Below are 10,601 nucleotides of genomic sequence, written 5' to 3' on the forward strand. Positions count from 1 at the left end.
AAATTTTATAGAGCCTGCACATGACAAGCAAGATTTCGAGAGATCATCATTATACATCCAACTAGAAGCTAGGTTGAAGCAGACACTTTCAAAAATTAGCGTTAGTTATACTTCTTATAGTCACTTTGAATTAAGTAGTGTGTGTTAATAATTGATTGGTTGAGTGATGATTGATAAATGTAATCTCAGAAAGTAGTGGATAAGGAAGGCATGTTGGCTATCACCTGCCATTTTGTGTTCTTAAGCATATTTCTGGAATTACATTTTCTAATTCTCAAAGATTGCATTTTTGGGCTATATATGCCTGTTGGGCTTTGACATTGTGCTTGTTGTGGTTTATGGCATTAACATATTTATTTATTGTCTGTATATCATGTTATTATGGCCTGCAAAGATTGCATTTCTATAAAGGAATAACAGCCCCACTTTTTGTATGTTTCTTTTTCCATCTTGTGGTGCTTGGGAAGTGGTGGGGGTGTGAAATTCTCTGCTCAAGTACAATTTATGTTCCCTTTTGTAGATGTGCTCCTCTATTTAATTCTTCTTTGTTTGTTGAATCGCCATTACCAGCATTTGCTCCTGAAATTTCATCAAGTTTAGATAAATGGAATCCTCCAAAGACACGTACATGGCAAAGTGGACTGAGCCGTTGACCGAATTATTTATAAGTCTGATGGTAGATGAGGTAAAAAAGGGAAATCGCACATCATGTACCTACAACAGAGTAGAGTGGATTAATATTGAGGGAGAATTTAATAAACAAATAGGACTTCACTTTAGTCTACCACAGTTCAAGAACAAGGCACAGAAACTGAAGAGACAATATGATAGTTTCAAGAAGCTGCTTTCAACAACGGGATTTGGATAGGACGGTGACAATAAGAGGGTTGTCGTAGATGATGAAACTGTCTGGGCAAATCACATCAAGATGATGTTACTTACTTAGGTCGTCTTATTATTGTAACCTCAAATTTCAGATTTATAAAATGTTGAGTACTGACATTATTTTAAAAATGGCGCAGGCTAATACTGAATGGACCAAGTTCGGGAAGGACGGATTTCCTTTGTATTCACAGCTTTGTGTTGTGTTTGGGGATACATACGCCACTGGGGAGTTTGCAATAGGAAATGCGCAAGGCGTGGCGCGGCGCCGTCGTAGGGTATAGGTAACAGTGGTGGTGGTGGTGACAATGATGTTCATGTCAACCTAAGCGAACCAAAAGAGTTTTTCGAAACCCAAGCTGTTGTGGAACAATTTAATGGGCCGGCAAGCCCACCTCCAAGAAGCCACAGGTTGGATAGGACTCCAAATGCCAAGAGGAGGAGAAAGAGCAGTTCACATTCATTTGACGCGACCTGCAAAGCCATTCAAGAGATGCTTAAAGTTAAGACGGTTCCAACATCAAGTGCCTTCGTCACCTCACAGTCCTCAACACCTGTGAACCCCTACTCTATAGCAGCCGTGGGTGCCGTCCTAAATGCCATGCATGACTTAGACAAGGTTCTTTACATCAAAGCTATGAAACATGCTGTCATTAATGTCTCTTGGAGAGAGGGCTTCTTGACATGTCTTCCCGAAATGAGAGTTGCCTTTATTGAGGCTATGGATGAGTAGTTGAGCTGTTGAGTAGTTGTTGGATTATAGTATGCCGTTTTATATTTGAGTTCATTTCATTCTTTCACTTATGTATTTCAGACATTGACTTGTCTTTATTCTTATGCGTTTATGATGATGTTGAGACTTTGCTTTAATGTGATTGAATTCCATAATTATCTGTTGAGTGGTATTAAATTCCCAACATATCAGTTCAAATGTATTGGCTTCCTAACTGACATGTTGAGTTTGTCTTCTTCTTTCACGTGATGGCCTAGGTAATATGGAAAGGGGTCAAAGTAGCTGGTCTAATGATCAAGTAGCATCAGGTGAAACAATTGTATGAGGTGAACAAAACTTTGATAAGGATGAGTTGAATATATTGTTGGCATTGTTGTGTACTGCTTGGTTGCATAGGTCCATGCACAGGAGAGAACGTATTAGGGACAGCGTATTGACAGGACCCCAATGGGTTAGCGAGCTTCTTCATGGACATTTGGATAGAGTATACGAAGCATTTAGAATGGAGAGACATGTTTTTCTTAACCTTTGTGGTTTCCTCAAGTCAAGAGGTTGGTTGGCAAACAGTCAATATATTAGGGTAGATGAACAAGTTGCCATGTTTTTATTAATGATTTGTCACAAGAACTCCAACAGAGCTTTATGTGAGAGATTCCAACATTCAGGACAAACTGTCAGCAAGTACTTTGGTGAGGTGTTGAAAGCTGTTTTGAAATTGGCGAAGGAGATTATCGTACCTCCTTCGTTTGATGTTGTTCCAGAAGAAATTCGGAATGAACCAAAGTTTAATCGTTACTTCAAGGTACGTTTTTCGTACATTTCCTTGCACCATTTGGTTAGTTTTGCTCATAATCTTGTCTAATGTATGTATTTAATTAAATGGCAGGGGTGTGTAGGCGCTATTGATGGCACCCATATTCATGCTACCGTACCTCAACATATGCAGCCACGATTTAGAGGTAGAAAAGGCACAACCACTCAGAACGTGATGTGTGTGTGTTCCTTTGATATGCGATTTACTTTTGCGTACGCTGGTTAGGAAGGATCAGCCAACGATTGTCGGGTGTTGTCGGCCGCACTTGACACACCTCACCTACAGTTTCCTCGACCACCTGCAGGTGCTACTTTGATATATAACGAGTATTTGTGTTTATGATTTTGCTAGGATTGCATTTCATGATCAATACATGAATACTTTGTTGTAGGTAAATACTACGCCGTCAATTCTAGTTATGCTTCAAGCCTAGGATTTTTAACACCATTTAAAGGTGAACGGTATCATATACCAGAATTTCGACAAAGTGGGGGACCAACAACAGCAAAGGAATTGTTCAACCACTGGCATTCTTCATTAAGGAATATCATTGAGAGATCCTTTACGGCTTTGAAGAATCGTTTTTTTTTGTTTTGAGACAAATGCCTCCATTTAAATTTGAAAAACAACCACATATTGTAATTGCATGTTGTGCTATCCATAACTATATCATTGAGCAAGACAGGATGGATAAGCATTTGTCCATATATGGAGGTCCGGATTATGTATGTGAACCTACTAAACAGGGTATAGACAATGTAGTAACGACCGAAGAGGGAACCGAGATGAACATTATCAGGAAACGTATTGCTAATAAAATGGCTAGGGATAATCATATGCTGGAGATTCCATGAAATTCGATTTTTCACTATTGTATTGTACTTCCATTATTATTATTCGAGGATTATTTGCTTTTTTTTCCTTTTGTAATATAATGTTGTATTGTAGGATTCGTATTATGTGTAATTGAGGATTTGGTACCCGGTCTTCTTGTAATGACATGTTATTTTGGAATTTTTGTTTTTTTTTATTTTTTATGACCGAGGATCCGCCCGTACGGCCCCACCGGCCGACAGCCGGATAGAACCAACAGCGACTATACCTCGGGGGGAGCTAGCCCAGGACCCCACCACCAGGGCCCCCCACTTAAGACGCTAGCGACCGGAGATTTGAACTCCTCACCTCTGCGATGAGGAAGAGGAGCCAAACCAACGCAGCCACCCACCGGTGGGTTGGAATTTCTGTTCTTTCTATTTGAGGATTTCAAAAAATGTACTAGATTTTAACTCAAATATCATGCATTGTAGGTTAAGATAAATAATATTTTGCAATTGAGTTTGGACTATCTTTGTTGCGGAAATAGAATTGACGCGCCGTTTTCAAATGTATTTCTCATCCAGAAGCAGAAATTTTCTCCTATTTTAGAAATCAATTTCTTGAGCAGAATTAGTCCTGTTTATCAAACAGATTTCTCCTCCATAAATCAATTTCTAGCAAGAATTCCAGAAATCAATTTCTGGCAAGAATTTGATTTATGGAGCAGAATGGTTATCATTCGCACCCTTAGTCTCTTCTCAAATCACTTCTGATCTGGCATAGAAGATAAACTAAAACATTTCCAAGCAAATAAGTTCATTTGAACTTAGACATTGCCAATGAGTCAATTATAATTTATCCGGTTTCCGTTGGAAGAAACAAGGTCAAGAAACTGCAACTATAAGATGACTCATCAGTAAATAATGTGTTTCCTTCCTTTGGCGGTATTGAGGATCAACCAACAACCTGAACAGTTCAAGTAGTTGGACATCATTGGATTCCATGGCTTCCCCAGACCCATCCTTGAAATGAGAAAAGGCCTTACTGTAATTGAAAGAATGTTGCTAACAAAATTGACAAGACTGCTGGTGACTTCTTTGAAAGCTCTCATATTTCATTGTGCATGTGACTTCTTTTATTTTGAAGAAACTACTACCTAGACTTGTTATACCAGAAACGTTTTCTCTTCTTCTTTGTAATAGGAGTCAGCCGCCATATTATTCATGAAACAAGTTTACATGGCAAATTTCAAATTATCATTTGCAAGGCAAGACCAACAAACAAAATTGCAGAGAATAGAAACGAGGGGGAAACTGGTAGAGAGGGAAAGGAGTTCTGGAAAAAATATTTAGACAGTCCGTGATGGGTAAAATTGAGAGATGAATGAAGGTGACCCTTGTTCACAACTGAATATAAGAGTGCTAGTGAAATCCAAGAAGCACTAAATTTCTCTGTCATCACCATTTGGAGCTCCCTGAGCACAAAAGTGCCGGTGCAAGTGCTGGCCTTCACCAAAGAAATAAATTACGAGATTTGAAAATTAGGATGAGTTTATTGATTCCTTCCAATTCCTGTTAATAAGGTCAAGTTTTACAAAATTCTGAAAGAAAGTAGTGCCATTCTAAAGGTTCTTCTACCACTATAAGAAGAAGAAGACGACCAATGCTGTAATAAGAAAAACTCAAAACCGTAAAAGCAGAAGTTTCAGTTCCATCAAACATTCTTCTGTTATGTTCCCGCATGATTAAGAATGACCATTTTGTACACCCACTGACACTTATTGCAATATCAACTAATACATGGCCGCACATCTACCGCTGGATGCAAGGAAAGCAGAGCAGATATGACCCAAGGAAGATCGGCAAGGATTTGCAAACCCAAAGGCTTAAGACACACTCAAAATATTTTCCTCCCAAATCAAGCAAACTACACTGGCCAAGCAAACAACTAGGAAGTTATGCCCGCAAGCTACAAGTTTCCTCCCGAATCAATGCTTAAAGAAACCTCTACAGTAGTGCAATTGAACGGAATTTGGAAAAAAATATAGAAACAAACAAACTCGGAGGCTGACACGAACCTTGCCCGGAGAGGAACTACGTCCGGCAAGAAGCAGCGCCGATCTTGCGGAGAGACGAGAGGATGAAGAGCCGAGGCGGCGAGCTCAAGAGGGTGCGTGTGCGGCGGCGCGTGAGCCCGAACGAAGACGAAGACAGAGGTTGTCGCTTGAAGCCTTGAAGCAAAGCCCACCTCCGTCACGGACGAGCCGGACCGCGGTTGATAAAGACAAAGGAAGAGCCGAGGCAGACGCCGAATGGAGCAAGGAGAGGGGAGAGGGTCTCGTCAAGTCGTGGGTGTGGGGAGTGGGAGAGAGAGCGCAATGGAGGAGCGACCGAGCCAGGGGAAATTTGGGAAGAAACTAAGAAAGTTAGGGTTTTTAGTAGGAGAGAGAGTGCGGTTCCAGTTCCGGGGTCGGTTCCCGGTTCCTAAAAAATTGGAACCGCGAATCGAAACCTCCCACCATAGAATCGAAAACCGAAGAACCGAACCCGCTGGTTCGGTTCTTCGGTTCCCGGTTCTACCCTAGAACCGTGCTCACCTTTATGATCGAGGATTAACAAGTTGGGAAATACAGAGATGTTCGTAATGACTTAGAGGCACGAAAATATGGTCGTTAGACGAATCTGGTTATGTGAACAAGCTTAGAACGAGTATATTCGGTAAAACTTTGAAGGACCATGAAGGTGAACAGCCTAGTAAAGTCATAATCGTTGATATGCTTTGAAGGATTAGAAGATCTGATGGTTATCATAAGCAACGGATCATTATCAGGAGCAGCAAATTGTTAGCAAGAGCAGCTGCCAATATTAGAGAGGTGGAAGACATGTGATAGCCTCTTTCCAATCTCAATCTAACAAAAGTACACTAACACCTGTCACGACTCGTCCCGATTAGAGGGATAAAAAATGATTGAATAAGTCAAGAGATATTTGTCGATGGATGTGAACATCGGTTTGTTTGTTCGAAGGACAAACCAAAAGGCTCATCTATCCAAGGACGGAGGCACTCCCAAGCCTTATACTTCGCGCGACAAGAATTGTTTAATCTATGCATTCAATTGGAGTCGCCACTAGCCATAATCAAGGGTTGGCTAAAAACCTTAATCGAAACGCGGGAATGTCGTTTCGATACATGCGAAAACTAGAGATTCTTAGGATTAGGGACTTGATTACACTAGTAATCTAACTAATGCCCTTTCGGTACTAAACTCAATCGCTTGCTAACTAACGCACCAGAATAGCCTATCGAGAAGCCTAAAGCTCGTCCTAATCATGCTAAAAATAAATAATAACAACCAATGTATTAAAGGTGCGCAACTAGATAATCGGCATGAAAATAAACAACCAACGACCTAATAACGTCTCTAAAAAAGAAAAGGCAATCAAAAGCCATAAAGTAAATTTTTTTAAAGGTTTTCTCAATTTTTTACAAATTTTAAGCTGAATCTAGAATGAAATTAACACTAAGATCTAATGAAATTAACCTAAAAACAAACTTATAAACACTTCCTAATTTTCTGAATTTTTTTTCGAAATTTTTCTGAATATTTTTAAATATTTTTTATATTTAACAAATAAAAAGAAGAATTGACCAGGTCCCCTTACCCGATCCGCCTGACTACCTAACCCAGCTCTCTGACCGCTCGGGACTCCCTTTCTATTTCCTTTCTAATTTTTTGTATTTCTTTTCATATTTTCGTCTTTTTTTCATTTCTTTTTCTCTCCCCCCTCTACTGTTCACCGTCTTCCTCACCGTGACTCTCCCCACGCCTCCAGCCGAGACCATGCCGTGACCACCTCTTCACCTCCAACCGTCGGCACGCATCGCCAATGCGGACGACCGCCATTGGGCTCACGCTCTCACTGCTGGCCATCGCATCCACCGAGCCGTCGACTAACTCCGGCCACAAAAAATTACACCGGCGACCGAACATCAATATTGACTTCCCCTTTTGTCTCCGAATCTCAAACGGATCTAAACTCTAAATCTACACACACATAAACACACAAAACAAGGATGGGAAACTGACTACGACGACTTCTATCCGCGGGCATCAATCCGGCGATGAAAAGCTTTCCGACGGGTGGGGAGTGCACACATGGCCGACTCGTACCGGAGTTAACATGCCACAAAATCACACGAAATCAAGGAGTCAATGACCAAAAATCAATCTCAAAACGAACAAAACATAAATCGAAGATTCTATAGATTGATTTCGTGTTTTTTCAGTTTCGGCCTTCACTCAGACATTTTATCAAACAGATGGCGCGCAAGTTCAAACAGGGGCTTAAGATTGAGATTTGCCGCGATTTTCGGCTCAAACATGAACTGTAAGGATCTAAACGGCCATGTCTCATCACAAGTTCATCTCAGTTTGCAAAGAAATGCTAAATAACTACACGACCAGATTCGACGTTTTAAGCTTTAAACAGTTTCGTTGAGACATTTTGTCAAACATGTGAGGTGCGGCCGAAAAATGAAGAGACGGGTTTGATTTTGACAAAACTCATGACCTATTCTCGGTGTGAAACATTTAAAAGTAGCTTCTTTGAGTGTCAAACGAACGTTATCCTCCATGGGCGGAGCTAGACAAGCACCGAACAGTTTCGGTGTGTCTGGCTCCCGAGAGGCGGGGGAAGGGGTCCAAAACAGAGCAAAATGAAAGCGTGGACCTACCAGGTTCGGGAACGGCACGGAATGGACGACGTTTTGACAAAGGATGCGAGTGGGCTGGACTCTTCACGGCGGCTAGAGCTCGGTCTCCGTGGTGATTTGGTCTTGATATAAACTATTCACAGAATCGAACGGTTCCGAAAGACGTCACCGGCGGTCGGAAACTGTGGCGTCCGGCGGCGGTGAAGAGGCGACCGGAAGGGGGAGGAGATTTGCCGGCGATCCTCCCGGAAAGAGGAACCGGAGCGCTTTCCTCTTCAAACCACCCCCCCCCCCCCCCCCCTCTTTTCCTCTGGGGGAATGTCCTTTCTGTCCTTCGAGCGACGCCCTCCTGCCAACTCGCCGATTCGTCCTTGTTGGCCGTTATGCTTCTCGTTTGTCTCTTCTGTGCTTGTCGTTTCCGCCTTTTGTTATCTCTGCGAGTGTCTCTGCTTGCTTCTGTGAACGAGCGTGAGGGAGAGGGAGAGGGAAAGCAAAAGAAAACTGAACGGGGGCTGGGCTGAAGAAGGGAAAAAGGTAAGTTGGGCTAGGAATAGGTGCAGGGCCCAGAAATGATAGGAAAAGGAAGAGGAAAGCTTGGGCCTAATTGGGAAAGAAAGAGGAGGGGCTCGGCTCGGTCGGGCCGGGAAGAACCGGCCCGGTCCTCCCTTTTCTTTTTTTAATAACTTGAGTATTTCACCTTGTTGTCCCCCTTTTACGCTATATTGGGCCATTTGTATTTCAAGGTATCAATTTACCAGACCGGCAAAAAATCAAGTGTTGTTGAAGAGTCATTCTAACGATTCTAAACGATGTTTTGCGGCTGGGAATGGTAGAACCGTCAACTACTTGAGGATTTGATTGGGAAATGGTCATTTGAGGATGGATGGCTATATATTCAGTCTAAGAGAAGTAGTTGGGTTGGGTGAAAATGAACAAAACTAGTCTAGTGCTTTGAGTGTTCTTCTTTACTATGTTATTGTTGTTAGCTGCTTTGTATTCCTTATTTCAATATATGTGCGGTGCTAATGTTTGTAATCAGTATTAAGAGGAAGTATAAAAATGTGAAAGCAATACATGAGTATTGATAGTGTGCTCTATTGAAAATGTGGTACTTGTTGATTGTACTTCTTTTGAAGAGCACTAGTGGATTACATCCTTGTTATGCCTATTAGTATTGAGAGTGGACGTAAACATGGAAATAAAGCCGAACCATTCTATATCTGCTTGCAATATCTTCATCTATTCACTATTGCATTCATATGTTCATTATCATCACCATTTGTTCTTCAACAACACACACACCTAATATCTATAATCCGTTTCTGCTTCTATTTGAAGTTTAACTTGTTATCCTTCGCAAAAGTTTTTCGTTCACATACAATATAGTCACCCCATTCTGAGTTATACTGTTAGCCCTAGCAGGCTTAAGATTCAAATAAAGTATGTCAACATTTGAATTTGAATTTACGTAAAATAAAGACTTTTGAACAGAAATTCTCCTTTTATTGGCCGAAAAGGGAGGACAGAAGAGCTGGCATGTTGGGTTGCCTATCTACGTGTCGTACTCTTTAGTTTAATATAATGACGTGAAATTTCGAGGTGTCATTAGAAGATAGAATGCACCTGTTAATTTCGCTCGAATTCAAAATTATATCTAAAAGAAAAAAGAATGTTACTTGTGTAAATTTTAAAAAGAAAATCATTTTCCAACGAACGATCGTTTTTCCCCTTTGCTTTCGTCTCAACTCCCTCGCCCTTTTTGACTTCTCTCCTCCCCTCTCCTCTCTCTCTCTCTCTCAATTATTGCACTTCATCTCTTTATTTCCCTCACACGTCTCTATCTTATCCTTTCGCTCCCTCTTCCTCTTTGACTTCTCTCCTCCCCTGTCAATTATTACATTTCTCCTCTTCTTTCTCTTTCTCTCTGCTCTCAATTATTCCAAATCCCAGGAAGCCAAGTTGCTCGTCAACATTGTCGATGCTTATCACCACGAAGAGCAAAATTTCTTGTAATAGAGTCGGAAATATCCAAAAACGTCAGCTTTGATCGTTCCTCCAGGAGAAATACCGGCCCTTTGGGAAATTTTCCACCAATTCGTAGGCAAGAAGTACGTCATCAAGAAAATGTTCATTTGCTACAACGTCATCATGTGCGGGACTTAGTGTACTTGGCAAATTCTACGCAAATGAAAAATATTCAAGCAAGATACTTCGAATGTTACCAAAAGTCACGTGAACTCAAAGACTTTCGAGCCTTGAACTTAAATGAACTTATTGAAGTTCTCATGACTTATGAAATCGAATCCAAGTAAAAAAAATCCATTGCATATAAGGATCGACCTCCGACGACGAAGATGATGATGATGATAACAAGGATGTGCCGATGGACTCTCAAAGAAAAAGAAGAATTCAAAAAGGCTTGGGCACACAAAACCTAATTACTCAAAGCTCGAAAAGAAGAAGAAAATCTAAAGAGCTTCAACCTCACAAGCCACTCAATTAACGTTAATTTTTTATGAGAATTATCAAGTGAAAATGTCGTTTTGTTTGAAAATTTATAAAAAGTATTTGAAAAGAGTTTTATAATTAAAGAAAGAGAAATTTAAAAAGCAAAATAATTTGCAAAAAGAGAAACTTGATTGT

At 40.8% G+C, this 10,601-nt stretch overlaps 1 long non-coding RNA gene across 2 annotated transcripts in view; it reads right to left on the reverse strand.

Moving 5' to 3' along the window:
* LOC130140778 (uncharacterized) overlaps positions 1 to 8,244 on the reverse strand; it is a 30,883-nt gene extending 22,639 nt beyond the window's left edge. Inside the window, exons 1-2 of one of the 2 annotated variants that reach the window (XR_008818773.1) lie at positions 7,980 to 8,244; positions 7,333 to 7,409 (exon numbers count right to left, since the gene is read on the reverse strand). This is a non-coding gene — a long non-coding RNA (uncharacterized LOC130140778). Of the gene's footprint in view, positions 1 to 7,332 lie in introns of both variants that reach the window. The other variant, XR_008818774.1, reaches the window with a different exon arrangement.
* Between the last annotated feature and the right edge of the window lie 2,357 nt (positions 8,245 to 10,601).

Source organism: Syzygium oleosum, unplaced genomic scaffold (assembly GCF_021117445.2).
Source record: "Syzygium oleosum isolate NSW1041296 unplaced genomic scaffold, Sole_v2.1 Sole_v2.22, whole genome shotgun sequence".
NCBI lineage: Eukaryota > Viridiplantae > Streptophyta > Magnoliopsida > Myrtales > Myrtaceae > Syzygium > Syzygium oleosum.